Source organism: Eriocheir sinensis, chromosome 3 (genome assembly GCF_024679095.1).
Source record: "Eriocheir sinensis breed Jianghai 21 chromosome 3, ASM2467909v1, whole genome shotgun sequence".
In the NCBI taxonomy this organism is placed as follows: domain Eukaryota; kingdom Metazoa; phylum Arthropoda; class Malacostraca; order Decapoda; family Varunidae; genus Eriocheir; species Eriocheir sinensis.
In genome coordinates this window covers 3,019,810-3,042,509 of record NC_066511.1, presented here as the reverse complement: position 1 = coordinate 3,042,509, position 22,700 = coordinate 3,019,810, and the positions used below count along the sequence as shown (strand labels likewise).

Below are 22,700 nucleotides of genomic sequence, written 5' to 3'. Positions count from 1 at the left end.
ATTATAATTGCTTCCTTGCCTTGTGTTAGAGAGTGAATCTCTTCGTAGAGGGCAGTGTCATCGGCTGCCTGTTGTTTTGGAGGCCTGTATACGGTTGCAAGTGTTAGTTTCTTGTTATTTGTGGTTATTACCACATAGACAGAATCGTATTTCTCTGCGTCCTGTTTGTCTATTTTTATGGCAGGGAGTGTACTTTTTACGTAGCAAACTACTCCTCCTCCTTTCTTGTGCTTTCGACTTTTGTGGAAGCTTTCGTATCCAGGAAATGACAGTTCGGATTCTAGATGTGCAGAGTTGGCCCAAGTCTCTGTGATGGCTACCACATCTGGTTTCTCTGTTGCAATATACGCCCTAATTTTGTCCTTTTTGGGTATTAAACTACGTGCATTTGTGTACATGATAGAAATGTGACCCCTGTTTTTGCCGCGACGAGTTGCACCAGTTCGCTTGTCGGAGGCGTCCTTAGTTACACAGTTTCTTGTGACTCGCACCGACGCTACGGGTTGGTTGATCAAGGGCTGCCTTTACCCCGCCCTCGCCCGCAGTTTTTTGAAAGGCTTTTCGAAAAGCTTTTCACTGCCTCGTCCAGAAGCCTCCCTAAACGCGCCGAACCAACCTCATTCAGGGGTAGTCCATCGTTCCAAAACAAGTCTGGGCGCTCAAGGAAGTGATGCCAGGCGTTTGTGAACGCTACGCCTTCGTCGTCACAAATTTCCTTCAGACTAGTATTGATGTTGCTCGCTTTGCTGTTGAAGCCGGCGTAAGCGCTGATTCTAGGCAGAATTCCAGAGACAATGACGTGAGGGGACTCGGTCTTGTAAGGCCGAATGACTTGACGGTATTTTGATAGTAGGGTCTGAGGTTGAGTAGACTGAACGTCATTTGTCCCCGCGTGAATCAGATAAACTGTGTCTTCCTTCGCGCTTTCCGTGACAGCATCGACAACTGAAGTAATGTCGTCCAATTTGGCTCCCGGAATATAATAGCGCCTCTGCGTCTCTGTATTCCTGCCACAGAGGCGGAGGAGGAGGGGGCAGAGGTGGAGGAGGAGGGGGCAGAGGCGGAGGAGGAGGGGGCAGAGGCGGAGGAGGAGGGGGCAGAGGCGGAGGAGGAGGGGCAGAGGTGGAGGAGGAGGGGCAGAGGTGGAGGAGGAGGGGCAGAGGTGGAGGAGGAGGGGGCAGAGGTGGGAAGAGGAGGGGGAGGCAGAGGTGGGAGGAGGGGGCAGAGGTGGAGGAGGGGAGGGGGTGGAGGAGGGGGCAGAGGCGGAAGAGGAGGGGGCAGAGGTGGAGGAGGAGGGGGCAGAGGTGGAGGAGGAGGGGGCAGAGGCGGAAGAGGAGGGGGCAGAGGTGGAGGAGGAGGGGGCAGAGGTGGAGGAGGAGGGGGCAGAGGCGGAGGAGGAGGAGGGGAGAGGAGGAGGGGGGAGGGGAGGGAGGAGGGGGCAGAGGTGGAGGAGGAGGGGGCAGAGGCGGAAGAGGAGGGGCAGAGGTGGAGGAGGAGGGGGCAGAGGTGGAGGAGGAGGGGGCAGAGGCGGAGGAGGAGGGGGCAGAGGCGGAGGAGGATGGGGCAGAGGCGGAGGAGGAGGAAGGGGTGGAAGAGTGAGGAAGAGGAAGGGTAGGAGGAAGAGTAGGTCGTGGTGGTGATGGTGGCATGGGTGGGGGAGGGGGAGGGGGTGATGGCGGTGGTGGTGGTGGCAGTGCCGGTGGGTGGGACCCCGTGAAGGTGGAGGGTGAAGAAGGGGGGGTGTTAGCGGCCAGTGGTGATGAGGTGGAGGAGGGAAGGGAGAAGGCGGGGGAGGGATGTGAAATGGAGGGGGTTGAGGAGGAGGTATGTGATTGGGTCAGAATTTCGGAGTACGAGGATGAGGAAGAAGAAGAAGAAGAAGAAGAAGAAGAAGAAGAAGAAGCAGGAGCAGGAAGCGCGGGGTATGACGTCACAATTTCCCATAACAAGGCATTTGAGCGTTTCAAATCCTCGTTTGTTGACTGAAGTACCTGAATACGTGAGTCTAAGACACAGTACTTACACATCGATTAGCTGGTTTGGTAGTGAATCGCAGCATATTTCTTTGAACAATTACAGCAATTGAAATAGTTGGACGGCATGGTTACTTTGTTATTTACTGTTGCAAGACGATATAACGGTGAGCTTTAAGTTAAGATGAATTTTGAATCCGCGTAGGCTATGCTAAACACCTGGAGGGAGGTGGGTTGGGTCGGTCGAGTCACGCGGGAGAGTTTAAGGTCTGAAGGGTCCACACGTGTTTTCCCTGTTGGATTAAAATTCTCTGGGGGATAAAACTTTTCCTTCTTTTCAAAACAGGTGTGCTGATACGGGTCAAACTTTATACTTCTACGTTAGTGACAGATTCTCTACGTTAGCAAGACACAAGAAGCTCACTGTCTTTCACTGGGTGCTGTGTTAGGTCGTGTAGTTGTAATCCTACTGAGGTCAGACAGGAAACACAAAAAGTTGATATGTAACTTATCCGCTCGTGGTTGCAGCACGTGTAAGTCGCAGTCACTGGTAAGGTCATCCTCGCAACACTTCAAACACTAGTTAGACGCGTCACAGCACTGAGTTAGACGTTAATCAATTAAGTTGAGTGGTGCTAATTAAGACAAGTATACAAGCACAGTTAATCGTTCGATTTCTGAGAAGGCGTACGGGCCAATTTAAGTAACGGTTAATTAAAAATGTGTATGAACGGATTTCAAAAGTTGTGACGTTAAAATGTAACACACGGAGTCGAATCACTCACAAAATAACAAGGTGTCGGTTCACCGGACGCGGTGATGGAGGAGGGAAGGAAGGAAGGAAGGATGAAAGGAAGGAGGGAATGAAGGAAGGATGAAAGAAAAGATGGAAGGAAGGAGGGAAGGATGGAAGGAAGGAAGGAAGGAATTACGGAAGGAAGTACAGAAGGAAGAAAGGAAGAAAGGAAGGAAGGAAGGAAGGAAGGAGGGATAAGAGATGAGGGAATGAAGGACAGTTAGTGATGAAGACAAAGAGAAGGAAAGCAAGAGAGTAATGAAGGTTGATCAAGACGAAGAAAAATGAGGCGGTGGGAACAATAAGGAAAAAGTAACCAGAAAGAAAGAGAGAAAAACAACGACAATAGGCTATACGAAACCACGTCTATATAACAGGCAGGCCTCGCATCCATGAAATCCTCCGAGGTGTTCTGGCTGGGCCTGTTCTATATTGATCTTCTGGTGTAAATATGGGACCAGTTATTCTTGAGGATCTATATATTTCGCCCTCTATTTCCCATTGTATCTATGTAAAAGCGTCTATATAACAGGCCTCGCATCTATGTAATCCCCCGCGGTGTATGACGTCACGAAGCTAGAAGAACGATGCCGTCATGAGTGTATCGCACGTGACGTCATCAATCTTATTTTTTCCAGACATGCAAACACAAAATTTAGGCTGCTACTTAGGAAAACGGATTATTGTGGAGAATATAGGCTACCTTGGTTTGTGTGTGTGTGTGTGTGTGTGTGTGTGTTATAATAATAATAATAGTAATAATAAACGGTTTATTAAATGATAGCAGCTGTAAAGCTGAAAATATACACGTTAAAAATACACTTTTGAAATATAATAGAAAAAAAGGGAAAATGTACAATATGAAAGGGATATGGGGGTCTGGGGTGGTGGGGGGGGAGGTGAGGTGGTGGAATGCAGTGCGTTGGTGCGGTAGGAGGCGGTGTGGTTTTTCGGATGACGGGTCAAGTGTTAAGCCCAAGGTCAACCCCAGGTCAAAAAAGGGTCAGGGGTGCAGGTAGGGGCGGTGTCGGCCGTCACTCAGCTTATGGGCTCAGCGATGACCTGCTAATCTATCCATCCGGTATGACAAGATAGGAAGAGGTGGACCGCGCGGCAGTAGGCGTGGGAACGTCTATAACGTTTGCACTGCCTTGTATGTTGAGCGGCGTGCTGATTGCCCCAACCATGAGTCCACCTGAGTGACGGGCCTCAACACTGCACTGCACCTGAACCGAATTCTCCCAGCAGCATGATGGTCGGGCTGGTGTACCTGGGGGCACCTGGGGGCACCTGGGGGCACCTGGGGCGTCGGTTGGATGGTAAGGCCGCGTCGACGTCACACCGGCCATTTCTACTCTTCAGTGTCTTCACGGCACCACAAACGCACTGCACTCACTGTCTGTCACCATGATGTCACAAAAGTATCTTACGGTGTTGGGTTTTGATGAAAAGGGAGAGGGGGATGGAGGGGAAGGGGGGAGGCCAACAGGCTGACCCCGGCTGCTCTTTTCGGAGCGCCGTGACCCACGTCTGACCTCGGTCGGGTCTGGGCCACAAGTGTGTGTGTGTGTGTGTGTGTGTGAGAGAGAGAGAGAGAGAGAGAGAGAGAGAGAGAGAGAGAGAGAGAGAGAGAGAGAGAGAGAGAGAGAGAGAGAGAGAGAGAGAGAGAGAGATTTTTACATAAATTTACATAGAAAATCAGCCCACACAGACCCCAAGGTTCAGACTAGGTGGTCTGTCTTTAAACCTATAAGTGATTCTACATTAATCAGATGGCTCCAAAACGTTGTATTTCAACTCTAGTTAATATTAAGTTCAAGAAAGTGACGGTCGAACTTGTTTTTAAGGGAGTCAGTCATGTTACACTGGACCACTGAAGGTGGGAGCTTATTCCATTCTCGCACTACAACGCTGGTGAAGAAAAATTTGGTGCAGTCTAAAATTACTTGTCTACATTTGAGTTTTATGCCATTGTTCCTCGTTCGCAAAGTGTCATCGATCATAAACAATTTTGATCTGTCTACATTCGTGAAACTATTAAGTATTTTAAAACATTCGATCAGTTTCCCTCGGAGGCGACGTTTCTCAAGACAGAACAAGTTAAGGGCGGAAAGCTTTTCTTCGTAGGATTTGTTGCGCAAGGAAGGGATAATTTTTGTTGCCCGACGTTGAACACCTTGTTTAATTAGCAATGTCCTTTGCATGGCGGGGAGACCAAAACTGTACCGCATATTCCAAGCGGGGTTTGACTAAACTATTGTAGAGCTTAAGTATTACATCTTTATTCGTGAATAAAGCGTTTCTTTTAATGAAGTCCAACGTTCTGTTCGCTTTATTTGCTGCATCGATGCATTGGTGTGAGAATTTGAGGTTTGACGCGATTTTGACCCCCAGGTCCTTAACGCATCAACATTTTTTAGTTTAACGCCGCTCATTTCGTAATCGAACTTCTTATGTCTTGTTCCAACTTGAAGGATCTGGTATAGATAATTTTTTCCTCATCAACGGCAAACGGTAAACGGTATCAATAAAAAAAGGGGGGGGGGGGGCTCCCGTGGTCCAGTGGTAGAGACTCCGCCTTGCGCTCTGGCGGGGACGCGGGGTGCTGGAGCCAGTCTTCCCGGTGCCATTGGGAGTGGAAAGGTGGGCGCTCTTTCCGACAACCCCAGCCCCGTTGTTGGGCCTCCTCCACTTGAAAGAATTGGGCATTTCTCTACCCGCCGTCTGGGTAGATGCGCGGCATGCACCACCATCCTCTCTTGGGGTATATATCCAACGAAAAAAAAAGAATGGGGGGTTCCACGCGTGGTCCCGTGGTAGTCTGCGCCTTGCGCTACGGTGGGGTGCTGTAGCGTACAGGTTCGAGACCTGCCAGGTGCCATGGGAGTGGAAAGATGGGCTCTTTCCGACACCCTCAGCCCCGTTGTTAGGCCTCCTCCTTGAAAGAATTGGGCATCTCTCTACCAGCCGTCTGGGTGGTTGCGCGGCATTCACCGCGCGCCTTCCTCCCTTGGGGTATATCCCACAGAGTTATTATACATAGAGGGTTCTCAGAGCCTGGATTTTGAAGCAACTGGCGGCCATCTTAGGGTGACGGATGACGAGACAGAGAAATTTAACATCACATAGCTATGTCTGCTACTGCTATTATCATGTTAAAAGCGCCTCGGCGATCCTCTGTCAGATAGACTTGTTATTTTCTTGTCCATTGTTTAGCCTTTGATTATTGTTACATTAGTAGCCTACATGTCATGATATACCATCTGAATTGGAAAAATGTGCTGAATTTGAAACTGTAACCGAAAATTTCATGCAATAAAAAGTACATGAATGACAAGGAGTTGAAGCAAAAAAGGTGAACAAAAATGTTTATACACTACCATTTTTATTTTTATTTTTTTATTTCGTTGGGGATATACCTCAAGGGAGGAAGGCGGAGCATGCCGCGCAACCACCCAGACGGCTTGGTAGAGAGATGCCCAATTCTTTCAAGGAGGAGGCCCCACCTTTCCACTCCCATGGCACCGGATAGGTCTCGAACCCATACGCTTCAGCACCCTGCCAGAGTGCAAGGCGCAGACTCTACCACGGGACTTATATACACTACCAGAATTTTTTCTCATTATTTTATTGTAGGTATAGCTAAGTGCAATAACTTTGTGATCACGATATGCAGCAATGTCTAATCAACACGATAATCGGCTCAGTTTTCCAAAATATCATAATGGTGGCTAGCTAATATGGTTAAGTGTAAACATGTGGATTGATTGATTGATAGTTTATTGTTGCAGGTAAACAACAAGGGAGAAGGGAGGAACATGCCATCCCAACCCCCAGGCAGGACAGAGTGTGATTATACAACTATTAATACATGTGTAGGTAGCACCATGAAATTAAAAAGAATCATGCAAAGGTCGCCAATCCGTCACCCTATGGCGGCCAACCACAAAGTTACAGGCAGGAGCAGTGGCTTCACCTCTCACCGTGGCGAGAGATTGGAGTTGAACCTTCTAACGCTACGCTACTCTGTGGGTATATCCCCAACGAAAAAAAAAAAAATAGGGCACACGAAACCACAAGACACACGAAGCAAATCCACCCAGAAATAACTTTAAAAAACACAAAATAGATTATACCACAGGAAAAAAAAACAATTACACATATGCTCCCTTGCAGAGGTGCCAAGTCTTCATACCTACCACTTTCTATCTTTCATTTTCTGACCCATAACTATTACAACGAACCATCAGTAATTAACGAATATAACGAAAAATACACGTAAATTTTATGAATGGGGTTCAGGGGATAGTTTTGGGAGGTACACTTGGCATATAGAAGTGAAAAACTGGCATATTGCACTCCCTCCCTCCCTCCCGCGGCCCCGCCATAATATTCCAAAAGTCCAAACTTCACGTTCCCAAGCTTGCTGATGCGAGGACGGTGTCACGTGCTCAGCACTGCTCGCACTCAAGAAAAATCTCCCTCTAAATAAGGTAAACTTCGAATATGGTCTTCAAATTAGGCTATCTACGGTAGAAAAAGGCCTAATTTATCATTGTATACCAGTCAGTAGGCCAAAAGTGAGGTGTGTACAGAGTCCACACCTCACTTCTTACCTACTAGTGAAGGTAAGAAGTAAGGTGCGTACTGTCCATGCTGTTCACCTGGTATCCCTTAACTGCTACATATTAGTTGTTTATCGTCCTCCCTCCAATTTCTTTGATGACAACCTTAATGTAATACCTAAATTTCATGAAGGATTTTTGTACAAACAAAGAAGTGTTGATATTGGGTGACTTCAACCTGCCAAGCATTAGGTGGAAGCTACTACAGGCCACCCAACGTCAAGAGCTGCCTTGGAACACTTACATAATAGCCTAGATCAAATAATAGCAAGGCACCCAAAACTACCAAACATAGTGCCAGTAGGCGACTGCAACTTTCCGGACATAGATTGGGAATCTATCACAACAACAAACACAAGGACCCAGTCTGAGCACAACAGGTTCATCAACCTCCTAAATGGAAATGGGCTGTCACAACAAACCAAAGAAATCACACGACCAGAGTCAGGAAACATATTGGACTTATTGATGACAACAAACCAAGATCTTATTGAAAAAATCCAAGTGTTGCCAGGCTTTAGTGACCACAACCTGGTACTATTTGACATCAATATGAGCCCCAGAACACAAAAGAAACTACCTAGAACCATCTATAAGTATGATAAGGCAAAAGAAGTGGATATTAAAGAAAATGGGTTAAGATTCGTTTTAGGTCTGTGCCAGTATCTCACTACCTACCTTATGAAGCATCAGTATCTCTTCATATATCTTTTCTACAAACCTTCAACAGTCATGGAAACGCTTTGAAAATCCAATTCAAGGACTTTTTTTTTTTACTCTTGAAAATAGGGGATAATGTTTACGAAAGCGCGTCGCCTCCTCTGGCGGCGGTTGCGGCGACGCTGCAGCCGGTGTTGCGAGAAATATCTCCTCGCTGAAATAAGTCACATATACATGTGTGTGGGGGGGTCCAGGGGGGCGCAGCTCCCCCGTTAGTAGGTCGTAAAGTTTGGTTGGAGTAGTTTAAATATGCTCCCCGACCCTAAACCCTCTGCGAGCTATTTTACGGCTGCGGCGTTGCCGCGACCACCGCCAGAGGAGGCGACGCGCTTTCGTAAACATTATCCCCTATTTTCAAGAGTAAAAAAAAAGTCCTTGAATTGGATTTTAAAAGCATTTCCATGACTGTTGAAGGTTTGTAGAAAAGATATATGAAGAGATACTGATGTTTCATAAAGTAGATTATGAGATACTGGCACAGACCTAATACGAATCTTTACCAGAAAATGTATTGAAAATACATTCCATTACCTGTGATGTCACTGGATAAGCGAAATAATACATTATTATCTGGTAAATCACACATTCATTCCAGGATCATGCACAAAATCCATAGTTTAAGTTATCTTATGTAGTGAAAGCTATCAGAATGTATGCATACAAGCATATTTATAAACATACTACAGGTATTTTGACCTGACTGAAAATATCACCTATTGAATACAGTACACTAAGGGATGTGTTTCATGTAATTTTCTTCAATAGGTAGGTACATGCATCAAGTTTCATGGTATTGGAACTCCCAGGTGCAGGTAACAAAGTACTGTACCATGTTTCTTACATTTGATAGTGCATCTATCACTAAAATTTATACCTGTAAAGAAGAGGAAATTGAAATGGAACACAGCCCTTACTGTACTATATTTGACAAGTCAGACATGATACAAAGAAAGAACAGACAACAACAGCCTTGTTGGGCCCAATGCAGCTGCCTGTATAGTTATTCTTTCTGACCAAATTATGGTGTAATATCAGTGGAGATTCTTTTTTTTCTTGTGGTAATTTGCTAAAAAGAACAGTATTTTTCTTATTCACATTTGAATAAAAAATGCTTCTTTTTGTGGGGTTTCCAGAAGAAAACAATATCTCTAAAAGAAAAAACACCATTTGTGGGGGATCAAAAATATAATCAGTGTCTCCAAAATATACCTTGCAGATCTGCTATATATTTATCCTATTGTTATAGAGGCATCTCTTCGATGCTGGCCTCAACAGCATTGTTTAAAATATTAACAAGTGTAAGACATTCTGCTGATATGAAACCTTTCATCACAATCGTAGCCATCTAAAGTACGTGTTTCTTGAATGCAATATTTATTCATATATTCTTTGCCGAATATACAGTAATCTTCCAATATCTGGGCCCGTATCCTCACGAGCTATTAACTTTTACCCTTAAAGTTACTATCAAAGTTAATAGTTTCAATTTATTAAGAGTAATAGCTATCCTCATCAACTTTGAGTGTAAGTATTAATAAATCCTGGCTCCTATTATCTTCTTCTTCTTTATGGCGGGCTCGTTGCTAAGGACGCCTCTGTGCAAAACGTAAACATCCGACATGAATTAAGTAAATATTTCAAAAGAAAAATAAAGAAAACATGTATAAATGTACAACAAAAACATAATAAATGGCAAACACAAGAAAATATTGAGTTTTGTGACAGATAGAAGCAGCCTCAAAGGCGCTTTTACTTCGTCACTCATCAATACCCATATCTCCCCTCCTGCGTCACAACTTGCTATGCTGAAATTACCGCACCATAACCACGTCATCTGTCCCAATGAGCACATCTACGGGCCGGAGAACCAGCGCAGAAAAGGAGTAAGTTTAATTGGTCGCCAGATGAAACCGTCTTCTTACATCAAATTCATGGAAAAAGATGTATAATCAGAGGGTGTTATAGGAAGAGTATCACCCCTGAGGATAAGAAGAGAGCATGGACTGAAGTGGCAAAAGCTGTAACAAGGTTGGTAATCACATATTCATGGTTCAATTAGCTTACAAACTAACCTAACCTAATCAATTGGGTATTTTTTGCATAACACAACCACTGACCTTCCAAACAGAACATACCTTTTCATTCTGTATCTGAATAGTTTCATTATGACCATTTCTGCCACAACCCCCTCTCCCTCAACAACCTAACATAACTAAACCTAACCATGACAAACCTGCCCCATCCTACCGAACACATCCTAACTTAACATGCCAAGTTTGTTGGGGGGGAAGAGGGGGTTGGTATAGATAGTTAAGGCATATTTGCCCTTTTTTATTCTTTATTTATTTTTATTTGTTTATTATTATTTTTTATTGGGGGGGGGGGGGGGATGCTAGGCATGCCAGACTATGGACACTTTTAAAAGTACTTTATGTCAAGACTATATGGGAATAGGTAGGTTTCGTGAGAATGGTAAAGTAAGATTAAAATAGTATATTTATAGCATTGGTCAAACAGATTATGGTGATATAATGTTAGATTGGAATGTACTCAAGATAATGAAATTAAGGTTAACGCTTTTATTTTTTTTGTTACATATTCACATATTCATGATTCAAGTAACTTGCAAACTAACCTAACCTCGTCAAATGGGTATTTTTGTATAGGAACACAACCACAGAGTTTCCAAACAGAACATACTTTTTCCTACTGCTCCACATGAATAGCATCATCATGACCATTTCTTCTGCAACCCCCACTCCCTCAACAATCTAACATAACTAAACCAACTCCTGCTAAACCTGTCCTACCTAACACGTCCTAACCTAACATGGTAGGTCCCCAAGTTTGTTAGGGTGGAAAGGGGGTTAGTATAAGAGAGTCAAGTCATATTTACCTGTTATTTTATTTATTCTCTATTTAGATTTTTTTTATGGGGTTGGGCATGCCAGACTCTCAACACTTTTACAAGTATTTTATGTTAAGACTATATCGGAATAGGTAGATTTGATGAGAATGGTAAAGTAAGATTAAAATATTATTTTGATACATTGGTCAAACAGTTTCTGGTGATATAATGTTAGGTTAAAAGTACTCAAAAGAATGGAATTAAGATTAATGCTTTGAATTTTTTTGTATAGCTGTATTGTGTAATATCATCCTACTTAGAGAAAAGCATTTTAGAAAAGTAGGTAATGAAAAGTAGTATTTATTGCCATGTTCATAACAACTAAAAAGTTAATGTCTTATGATGCATGTAAATAAAATACCGGTACTGATTTAGCTTTCCATCACAGCATGTATTAAATGTTATTGGAGAAGGTATGGGAAATAAATAGCATGCCATAATGAAACGATTAAGAAACTTACTTAACATTTATACCCTGACAGTGCCTTCCCTGGGAGTGGACCCCATATGCAGGATGACTGTGAGAGGCGTTGGTACAACGTACAACAAGAATCAAAGCCTCGCATTGCCAAGTGCAAGAATGAGCAGTGGCAGACTGGTAATTTTTTTGAGCTGTTATGTCTTTAAATGTAAAACTTATATTAAGTTTTTTATGTGCTCACAGAATGCAGCTATACTGGCCACAATGCCTTTATTTCAGCTTAAAGTTAATAAGTTCATAGCAGTGAACTGCATATTTGATATAGAAATTTTTTTAATGTTCATCTGTCAATGACTATCAATCTATCTAAATACCTTGGCTGTCTTCCCCCAATGAAGGGTGGTAGCCAAGACACTCACTCACACATTCACACTCATGTACACCACTCTCTCAGCTGCACAGCCCCTGAGGGAGTAAAAAAGGCCCTCACTGTATGGGGGATTAGCTGCACAGTTCAGACAGGGAACTTCCACACCAAGGCCTCACAGCATACACTGGTTTACCCCTGCCCCTTCATAACAATGACATTTCCCCCAGCACCTGAGTGCCCCACACGTGTGGCACCACAGATACGCAGACGCCTGCCTAACTATGACATTAACTGTGGTAGATAAACTGGTGTATGACATCATAGGCTGCTCGTCTCATGTATTTGAAGGGGTACCAGAGCCATTCAGCATTGACACAGCTGATGATGTGCTAGGGATAGGACAGCAGCAACAGTCAAGCAGTAGTCAAGCAGCAGTAAAATATTGACTGGCCTGTATGTTTTTGGCAAAAACTTTTATATTCTCATTAAAACAATTTATTAATCACTCTTTAATTCATATTCTTTGTAGATACACACTTTATCAGTCAGTTATATACTTTACAACTAATAACAAATAGTGGAATATTTCTGTTAATAAGTAATATTTCACCTTTAAGACCCTTTTTCTTCAACTACGTACCTATTTAACCCGTCCGCTACGATTGGCATGGATTTGGCTCCCAGGTCTTTCTCTGCCTCTGCGGTGGATAGTGGAGTGTTTCCCATGTGGTATTGGTATGCTGGATATCCCCTCCCAAGGTGCAGAACTACATTTTCTTCACTGAATTGTAGCAGCCACTTTTTGTTCCATTTCTGTAGTTTGGTGATGTTTTCTTGTTGGAAATCCGCAGTTAAGGGGTTAAGTTACATGCATTAATCATGACTAATATATGACGCTTTATTGCTAGAGACCATCCCAGCACATTTTTCATTACTTGTGGAAAAGATACCATCAGCTGCTCCGGCATCAGCCACTGCTTCAACATCTGCTGGCCCAATGACACCTGCAACTGCTTCATCATCTGCTGGCCCAATGACACCTGCCACTGCAAGGGATGACAATGAAGCTGCTCCACCACAGTCACCACCTACTTCATCGGAGTTAAGAGATGCCTTTCATAGAGCAGCAGTATAATTTTTTAATGCTGGGGCTGAATATTACTGCCTCAAGGCTATGATTTTGTCACTTTTTTTTTCTGAGGAGGTTAGGATGGAAGGGGTGAAAAAAAATCTCTGCTGTTTTTTGACAAAAATGGTTTGCAAATTCATTCAAAGCACAAAATTTACCAGAAAAAAAAATTGTGTGCCATTGTGAGTGGGTTCACTTGAGATTGGGCTCCAATACCCCTCCGTGGTCTAGTGGTCAGCGTGCCTGGCTTCTACTCCGCGGGCCTGGGTTCGAATCCTGGCCTGGGCAGTCAGCGTGCAGCTCACCCAGCTGATCATCCTCCTTCTCGGGCTGGTCGATAAATGGGTACCTGGGGAAACCTGGGGAAACTGTGGTAACCCAGATGTCACACTGGCCCTGTGTCTCGGGGTAATGGGCTCCCTCCCACCACAGGCTCAAGGGCCAATGTTAAGGAGATGAGCACCGAGGCCACGTGCTGCTACAGTGTATGCCCCCAACTTTACCTTTACCTTTATTGGCTCGACTGACAGAGACATGGCTTTGTATGTCGAAGGTCACTGGTTCAATCCCCACAGCCAGCATTCTCTAACTCGGATTTTTCTGAGTTCTCTAGATTAATTTCTCGGTGTTTAATGTGGAGATTTGCACCAGCACCCAGTCATGGGTGTTACAAGATACTTTGTTACAATCAGGGGCGTCATTTGGACTTCAAAAGTGGGAGGGACATGAGGGCAGACAGTTTATATATATATATATATATATATATATATATATATATATATATATATATATATATATATATATATATATATATATATATATATATATATATATATATATATATATATATATATATATATATATATATATATACCATCATTAGCTTATAGCACCTTTAGGCACCGATCATATTAGCATTTTATGTAGTCTGTGATGCAGGCAGGATATTCAGTAGCACCTAATTAGACTCATGCTGCTCTCCAGTGCTCTCTGATGCACTCACAATCAAAGATGTAGTATACCTATATGGTAGCATTGAGTAATCTTAGGTCACTTGGTAAAGTGTTCACCTAAGTCCGACCCAAGCTGACAACATAAACCTAAGCATGTTTGCAAGCTGAGTGCTAATTGGCATAATAATAAAAGATGTTGAAAACTGGATTCCACTACTTTATTGAATATATGTGTAATTATATACTGAATTTGTAATGGAGCCAAGATAAAAAAAAGCTATGTTTTTCAGTGGTCATACCATGATCTCGAAAATAAATAGGTTGACACATATAATTAATTACTACGTATTTTGTAATGACGACTATTGCACATTAATACCATAGCTTTGAATCCAATGATGAATATCTTCAAGCAAGACACAAATAGCAATAGACTGGTCACCAATTCACTCAGTAAACACAATACTCCAGAAAAGTATACACTGAATAGGCGCACCTAACAATACCATAGCCGATCCAGGATTCAGGACGTTTCCTAAGTTAAAGAAGGTAATGTTATACTTGTGTTTCGTAAAGAATCCTTATAACCAAAAACTAGCTAAAATTATGAGTATTCTTTTTTTTTTTTAACACAGCATTCAATAAACAACAGAACAATAATATGAAAATACGTATAGTTACCATTGCCAGATTGTCGTACTCAGAGCATAGTATTTAACGGTTTTTGACGCCTAACTATTGCCAAGAAACATCAGAATCTTACTCTTTTAACGATAACTATAAATTAGTTTCGTTTTTGGAGCCCAAAAGACAGTTTTGGGGCAGGAAGTCGGGAAATATAATCGGCTGAGTATGACAATCTGGAAATAATCTGTGGCTGAGGCAGCAGCAGCCTGCTATATTGCAGGTGTCAGATACCTAAAATAGCATACTTTTACTGCGTAAAGCAGGTGATGTCACTTATTGTGACTTCGTGAGCTTTCATATTTATCTATTTGTGTATATTTCATGGTGGCAAAACTTAAATTACTAGTTTCATTTTTACTAGTGACACGAATTTGTGACTGTTTACCACAATAGAATTTCACTCTAATAAGTGAATCAGACTCCACAGAAATATTACCAGTGTGTGTATGAATGAATACAAAGATAAGCACATACTTTGATTTACCTCTAGGATGTCTCGTGGATCATTAATAAATAAAAACAAAATATCCGGCTAAGCTACTCTTTAGCCATTACCTTTAATGGCGCCCAAAAAACAGTCCCACCGCCAAGTTTGTACCCCACATTTGGTAATGTCAGGTGTGCCTATTCACAATAATGTTGTTTTTCCACTTGGAACTTTGTAAACAGAAACCAAGTAACCTTGTTTTACCTCACACATAAGTCATGATGTATGTGATGTAGTTGCCTCGACCTTTCGTTCCTCCTCCCTCACACTCGCAGACGTCACTAACAAGTTTTCATACCACCATTATCCCCATATGAATGACTGGCAGGAGTAATTTGTTTTTATAACCTGATTTTAAAGCAACAATAATTATAAATCATATTTTAAATTACATTTTAATGCAATTTTAATGTCATCTTTTTCATTTGCATGTGTGTACCTTTCTGCTACAAATAAAAGTTTTTATTCCCATGTTTCGTTTTCCTTAACTCAAATATTTCACATTTTAATCAATAACAAAGGCATCAAACATTAATTGTATGTTTTAGCTATGTAAGTTTTTTTTTTTTTTTTCTGCTCACATAAACTGCTTCGTTTTCCTCTGGTGCCATTATTTTCACATGGTTGCAGTCTATCACTCCCACAACACCGGCAAGTTGGTAAAATTCTGCTTGCTTTTCACGGATCTCCACCCTATCACCCAGAGTTTCCGCAATCACCCTGCTTACACTACTCTGGCTTACCCCAAACTCATCACTTCAACACTGCAGCAATTTTCCTGTAGCCAAGTATCTTTAAGTCAAAATCACTTCCAACCCCAGGGTGAGGGAATGCTCCCTTTGAACTGGATCTTGTAGCGCTCTTCTCACCAAATCAGTCACTTATTCCATTCCTGCACGCTCTAATATGTATCTCTTGACAAGTCCACTACCATTATACAGTTCCAAAGAGTCCTTTCGAACTCTAAATTGCGGAGGTGGGCGGGGCGAGGAACTCCGGCGGCCATGTTGATATGGGTCTGGGTCTGGGACTTACTATTAACTTTCCTATTAAAGGTTTAGAAGTCCTCGCCAGCACGCCCAAGTTAATACCGGAGTTAATAGTAGGTATTAGGCTAATAGTTGGTGAGGATACACTTTGAGAGTGAAGTTAATAGTAAAGTCGAAAGTTAATACCAAGTTTAGTATTAATAGTTGACGAGGATACGGCCCCACTGGAGTCCCAGGGGCTTCACCTCCTCGTGCAGTGCCTCAAGAGCCATCACCAAGACCTCCAGCGACTCCGCCAGGATTACTGCATCATCAGCAAAAACAAGGTCAGTGACCCTGGTATTGCCAATGGATGCTCTGCAATGACTGGTCCACAACTCTGCCCAGTACCCACTCCATACAAGTGTTGAAAGGCGATGGAGCAAGGACACAGCCCTGCCTCACTCCCGCATTCACGGGAAAGAAGCTGGACAAGCCCCCCCCACACTTCACAGCACTCTCTGTCCCAGAATACAGGCCAGTCAGCAGACCAATAGTCCTCGCAGGAATCCCACGGAGTCGCAGAAGATCCCAGAGTGCCTCACGATGCACTGAATCAAACGCCTTACTGAGATCGACATAGGCTGCAAGCATCCCCTGTCGAAACTCATATCGGCTGTCCACCAGTACGTGAAACGCTAGGATACGGTCAGTTGTTGACTTGCCAGGCGTGAACCCAGACTGTTCAGGTCTCTGCAGCTTCAGCAGCTGGCTGCGAATTCGCATCAGCAATAGGTGGGCAAGCACCTTGCCTGGCACACTGAGCAGTGTAATACCACGGTAGTTGTTACAGTCCTGGCGGTCCCCTTTCCCTTTCCAGACAGGGACGACCAACCCCCTCTTCCAGTCAGGAGGAATGGTACTGGACTGCCATACGGCAGTCAAGACCGCATGCAACCCGTGGATAAAGATAGATGTATTATCTATTCTATTTATCTATCTGTCTATAGACCTGGCACACTTCCCCTTACGGGGGTAGCCCAAGACAAGGCGATCACACACACATGCACACCACTCTCTTAGCCCATTTGACCTTCAGGTGAGTAGGAGTGGAGCCAAATTAACTTGTCCAGCCACATTCAATAGTCAACATAACATTTCCAGTCAACCTGACTCCACCCAACTTGTAACCCTGACCCCTCCATGTGCACTGGGACATGTGCCACACAGATCAGAGCGCCATCCACAACCAGGCCCGACAGCAAATGCTGGTTTACCCCAGCCGCTGCATAACGGTTCCCAACTCACCCCACTCCTGGACGGTCCAGGAGGAGGGACAACTCGCCAAGAGGCTGCTGAGCTGCGTCAAAATCATGCATACACCACTTTCCTCCATTCATTTGTATCACGCACAAGTACTCTACATTGCTCCACATTCATACCTCTCTCATTCAATGCGTTCTTCACACCATCCATCCATCTTTTGTGCGGTCAACCTCTCTCCCACTTCTGACCTCCACATTTTCTCTACTACTCGGCCTCTCTCCATTCTCTCTATGTGGCCAAACCATCTTAAGCAATACTGTCCTACCCTACCTGCCAATTCCCTAGTCACACCTGTCCTTCCCGCCTCCTCGTTTCTGATCCTGTCCATGCGCGTTATGCCACACATACCCCTTAAGCACTTCATTTCCGCAACATTCAATCTCTTCTTCTCCGCTGCACCCATACTCCATGTTTCCGCTCCATATAGTGCAGTTGGTATAGCTATTCCTTCATACAACCTCCTCTTTACCTGCATACTGAGTGATTTAGAACTAAACATTGCTCTCAAGCCACCTTGTGCCTTTGCCATCTCATTTACCCTTAATTTCACTTCCTTTACACCATCACCTCCAGCCAAGATTACTGACCCCAGATACTTGAAACTATCTTCCTCCTCTAGTAACTCTCCATTTAACACCACGTTAAGCTGTCTGCCTCCTACCTCCTTGGAACACCTCATCGCCTTACTCTTTCCTACATTTACTTTCAGCTTCCTCCTCCTACACACTGTCAAACTCCTCCACAAGCCGACCCAATCCCTCCTCCGAGTCTGCCACCAATGCCGTGTCATCAGCAAACAACATCTGGTTTATAGTCCAATCCTTGCCTTCAACGTCTTCCAGGTTGACACCTCTACCCAAGGCGTCTTCTATTTAGAACACTGATCAGCTCTAGATAACTGGACTGGATCTGAATCTGATCTGGATTCGCTCTGGGTAAATAGAACGCAGAGCGACAGATCAAAACAAAGCACACACACACACACACACACACACACACACACACACACACACACACACACACACACACCGCTCCGGTAGCTCAATCGGTTAGAGCTCCACTCTGCAAGGCTGCACGGCCAAACAGGCGGTGGTTCGAGCCCTGCTCAGGCCTGATTCTTTCTGTTGACTAGGAGTGGTTACTGACCCCCCTTGAGCAAGGGGGATGGGGTGTGTGGTGTGTGAGGTCCTGGCAGTACCCAGAAATCGACGATAATGAGCACTTGCTCACGTCGGTGTGGCCTAGCTGTATATCTCCCACAATTCCGTTGTGTAATAGTACTTCTATTTTACATCTTTACATCCTACAAAGCCATTTCTGCAACATCATCTTATTTTATTATATGCACCTCACTCATTATGGGAGGCGCTCTTGGGTTGTATACTTGAAATAAAGTCGGAGGAGATGCTGAGTGTAACCGCGTGAGAGCTGGACGCGGGTGTCATGTACTACAACCCACCTCGGCCTCTGGATCAGGCAGATCAGGATCCGGATCACCCAGATCATGAGAATCCGGATCTCAGTGGTAAATAGAACACGGGTTCTCCAGCCAGATCAGTGATCTGAAACGGATCCTTGTAAATAGAAGAGGTCTCTAATACTCACATCCACTTCTCTTACAACACCATCCATATAGATATTAAACAACCATGGTGACATCACACATAAAACAAAGATCATAAATAGGGTATAACATAAATGCACAATTCATTAAAGTCATTGTCTTAATATTAACCCTTGACACATGACAATGTCATACTGCCAAACTCATAGATGTTACAGTTGCCAAGTGCACTTTGTATGAGGGAGAATTTATCTTCATCAAATTTCCACAGGACACCTTGAGCTGCTTCACAGCACACCAGTATGCTGCAACACACTGGTTAAAAACTGCTGTGCTATACCCAAGGAGCAAAGTAGAAGCAATCTTGTAAGCTAAATAAGAGAAAGTGAAAATTTCAAGTACAGCTTGTAGAATAAGAATTCACAAATTAAATGACACTACTGCTTATAAATTGTTGCCTGTTGTTTATACCAAAAAATTATTTTGCAGAAGACAAGGAAGTACACTGTAGATGACGTGCTGAGATTTCTGAGAGATGGTGCAGTTCCTCCAAGTCTCAGCAAGAATGAAAGAAGTTCCTTCTTCATCTATTCAAGAAAATTTCAGCTTCATGGTAAATATTTGATGTATTCGTAATACTTTACTCAGTTACATTGCTTTTAGAAACATGACATACTTGGGTATGATAATTTGATTTATACCTTTGAGGTCAACTACGATGGCCTCAATGTACATATTTCTTTCATTTGGTTCTTATAAAAAAAATGCTTATATAATAGCTAGCACAAATAAGTTGACAAATAAAGGCTGTGATGTAGAGTATGTTAAAATATGTGAGTACAGTAGAAGCTCGATGTAGCGAAGTAATTCATTCTGTAAATTGGGGGTTCGTAAATTCTGTGTAGATGCCCTATATAGCGAACTTTTCCATTATATTGAGAGTTTTTCCACAAGTTAGCAAACCAATTTCCACTCAATATAACGACTATTTCCGTTAGATTGAGAGTTTTTCATGCAGTTAGCAGAAAAGGTGTGATTTAGCGAACTAGTTTCTGCTAAATTGAACTTTTCCATTATCAATCGAGTTCACTAAATCGAGTTTCTGCCAAATTGAGATACGTTAAATCTGGCTTCTACTGTGTTTAGTTTTATACTATCACAGCTCAGAGACCGAGGTAGGGTATAAAAAGTTATTGTCATGAATATTGACTTTCTACAGTAGAAGGTGGCAGCAGAGTTGTTTCTTCAAGTCAAGTTCAACCAGTACACCACCTCACTCACCACTTCAGGAGGCTCATTTACCTAAGAGCAGTGATTTGTAAATTTAGCAGTTAATGTTGGAGGTAGATAACCAACATATTTACTGCAATCCACTGGAAAAGGATAGGCACTGGTGTGGTTTCATTAAAATTTTCAGTAGAGCTAGAGGTTGGCCGAGGCAGCAGCCGATGCCCATAAGTGTTGTACTTTATGAACATTCACAGTACTATTGTGAATTCATAAACCAAGTGACTTCAAAAAATTTTATGACCTATTTGTGCACCAGTGTGAGTGCTTTGTAACTGTGGCCAAGTTATGGTTGCTGATGACCACTCATAAAGCTCTGAATGAGTAGAACTTAACATTATGTTATGAAAACATGGATTCACGCACTGTCACCGACCATGGAGGCATGCCCACCACTTCTGATCCTTTTCTCAGTGTACCGTTTTCCATAGTAATTTACATGAATTAACTTAATCTATGTTCTATATGTACGGTAAAACCTCCCTAGATTAGCATAATTGGGGCCGAGATTTTGCCGTCTGGTAACATCATGTGTCTAGTCAGTACAGTAGGATGTAATATATTCAGTGCCCTATCCATTCCTATGCTGATAACTCTACCCTGCATTTTTCTGCATCATTCACCAGATGTCCCACTCAGCACTGTTTCAGTAACTCACAAAGAGATGCCTCAATGCTTGACCTGTAATCTTTCCTTAATTTTTTAATGGAAAGAGTAAACCACGTTTTGTTCAGTGCCTCAAAAACACATTTCTTGCATCTATCTAATCAACACACCACTGACATCACTACATCTTTAAATACATCCTTTCTCTCTCTCCTCAATAAATCCCCTCTCTCTCCTCAATAAATCTCTCTCTCTCTCTCTCTCTCTCTCTCTCTCTCTCTCTCTCTCTCTCTCTCTCTCTCTCTCTCTCTCTCTCATAGCTGGGCACGATAACAGAAAACCTTATTCCTGATAACCGATAACTGATAATGGAAAACCTTATCGATGATAACCGATATTTGTTAACTGGAGACACAAATATAGGTGATAACTGATAACCGATACCGATATAAATCCACAATTCCGATACTAGCTAACGATAAGTCCAATAGGTGAAAACGATAATATATTGATTTTTCAAATAAAAAAAACATAGATTAATTCAAATTTTCATTATTTGTATTTTAGAAAACTTACAAAACCTGAAAACCACACGTTGACATGTAGCCTACATATGGACGGTAATACTAGAAACGCCTGAACCGGTGTTATTTGGCGTCCCCACCGTCAAAAGCTGGCGCTTTTGTTTACAAACACTGGTCTCTCGTGAACTGCCCATGCTCAGACCAGCAAGCGTAGACCTGTACAGTCTCACATAGCTTTTTAACCGTAATTAAGAGTTGCTGGAAGGCTGACTCAGACATATAGTACCACTACCACCATCCCCGCTGTTTCTAGAACGACACTCTGTACGAGTTGTATTTATATGTACAGAGCGTCGTTCTAGAAACAGCGATACTGTATGTCTGATTCAGCCTTCCAGCAACTCTTAATTAATGTGTTAAAAAGCTTTGTGAGACTGTACAGGGCTACGCTTACTGGTCTGAACATGCGTAGTTCACGAGAGACCAGTGTCTGTAAACAAAAGCGCCAGCTTTAGACCATGGGACACGAAATAACACAAAACTGGGTGCCTTCAATACTATGGCATGCTCACAAATAACTATGGAATATCAAATTTGAGGCAGTGAATAATTATTTTTTGGGCAAGTTAAATGATTTTTCTCTTTGATATATTGATTTTTGAGTCTAACATGAAAAAAATAACCAAGTGTTTTAATGTTGATGATCTAAGTATGAAATCTCTTCACCGAAGATATTTCATACCCCGAAGCTTTTTCATACAACACCGGGCGCCCGGGCCACGCATGCGCAGTAAGGAGGACACAACGTTTTTTTTTTTCTGAAGCGGAAAAAGTAGCGATTATCGCTAGTTTGATTACAAAAATAACGAAGATACCGATATATATTTAAATAAGTAGCGGATGGCCGATAACTCAATTTTGTTATCAGCAATAAAGTATCGCGATAACTTATCGTGATAATGCCCAGCTCTCTCTCTCTCCTCAATAAATCCCCTCTCCTCAATAAGTCCTCTCTCTCTCCTCAAGAAAACCTCTCTCTCTCTCTCTCTCTCTCTCTCTCTCTCTCTCTCTCTCTCTCTCTCTCTCTCTCTCTCTCTCTCTCCTCAATAAATCCTCTCTCCTCAATAAATCTCCTCTCTCTCCTCAATAAATCTCCTCTCCTCAATAAATCCTCTCTCAATAAATCCTCTCTCTACTCAATAAAACCTCTCTCTCCACAAAAAATCCTCTCTCTCTCTCTCTCTCTCTCACTCTCTCTCTCTCTCTCTCTCTCTCTCTCTCTCTCTCTCTTCCACCCCCCCACCTGTAAATTCATCAGTGAGTGCTTAAGACTTGCCGTAAATTCTGGTTCACTTT

General features: G+C 42.9%; 1 long non-coding RNA gene across 1 annotated transcript; it reads left to right on the top strand.

The window, feature by feature from the left end:
* Positions 1-7,109: 7,109 nt before the first annotated feature.
* On the top strand, positions 7,110-21,760 carry LOC127003529 (uncharacterized). The gene is made up of 3 exons (XR_007757127.1): positions 7,110-7,262; positions 19,417-19,540; positions 20,147-21,760. It is a non-coding gene; the product is annotated as an uncharacterized LOC127003529 (long non-coding RNA).
* Positions 21,761-22,700: the final 940 nt, after the last annotated feature.